The following is a 1,057-nucleotide window of genomic DNA, read 5'->3' as shown; positions in this document are numbered from 1 at the left end:
GAGAGGTTGCCCACCCTGCTGTATGCCATACCTTAGCCCACTGGAACAATTCAGAATTTCTGAGAATTGATCTGAGGTGTATGATTCACAATTTCGTTTTTCAGATCGCCCTCATGGAACTTCCATAGGACATTTGAGAAAACTTTCATTATTCAAGAAAAGATCTTCATTTTGCTTGCTTCAAGAATTACAATCACATACGGCTATTACGAGTTGGCATGAGGACATCTCTGTAAGTCCAATAGTCTGCTTGACCTCATTATTTGTGCTTCTTTTTAGTATGACCAATTATCATAGTCTTTATATAGAACAATAGTAAAGGGAATGAACTACAACCAACATATATGCCATACAAACCGATGTATTTACATTGGCGATATGTAGATAGAGACCATATTTACTCTTCATTACATATTTTACTATAAGTAAGATATGATCTTTGGAATATATTCAGATAATAAGTATTCTAAGTATAAGTATCAAAGTAAATCTATAATATTTTGAATGGTTGTACAAGCATGTTTGCACCAGGGCCGTTGGCGCCGTTTTACTGAGTTAGTTCCGGGGTTGAGTTGGAAATTATAAGAAACGCGTTTCGTCGTTGATTTATATTCGTTGTATTATTATAATTTGACTGTTTGTGTATTTTGTCAATTGAAACTTGCATTTACGTTTATTGAGAAGTTATTTGCCGAAAACTGTTTTCCTGGTGGGGAAAGTGATACCCGCTAGCTCCACGCTTGCTCTGGCTTACCAACGACCTTGGTTCATATATATATATTCTTGCATTTAATGTCATAACCATATATATATCTTATATTACACGGTCATAACAATCGATTACTGATCTCGAAATAAGACTAATTCGACATGAAAAAGTTAAATAATAAAACATTCAGGTGACTCAACGGGATTCAGACCCATGACCTCTGCGGTGCCGGTGCAGTCTCAGCCAACTGAGCTATGAAGTCACACAGTGGAGGGCAGGTCAATTTTGTTGGCTGATGTTTTCTCGTGAAAGGAATGTCACAGAAAGAGTAGTTCTATAGTGCATGTT

This window comes from Xenia sp. Carnegie-2017, unplaced genomic scaffold, assembly GCF_021976095.1.
Source record: "Xenia sp. Carnegie-2017 unplaced genomic scaffold, XeniaSp_v1 HiC_scaffold_20, whole genome shotgun sequence".
Taxonomy (NCBI): domain Eukaryota; kingdom Metazoa; phylum Cnidaria; class Anthozoa; order Malacalcyonacea; family Xeniidae; genus Xenia; species Xenia sp. Carnegie-2017.
The sequence above is the reverse complement of the archived record's forward strand: the minus strand, read 5'-3'. Positions refer to the sequence as shown.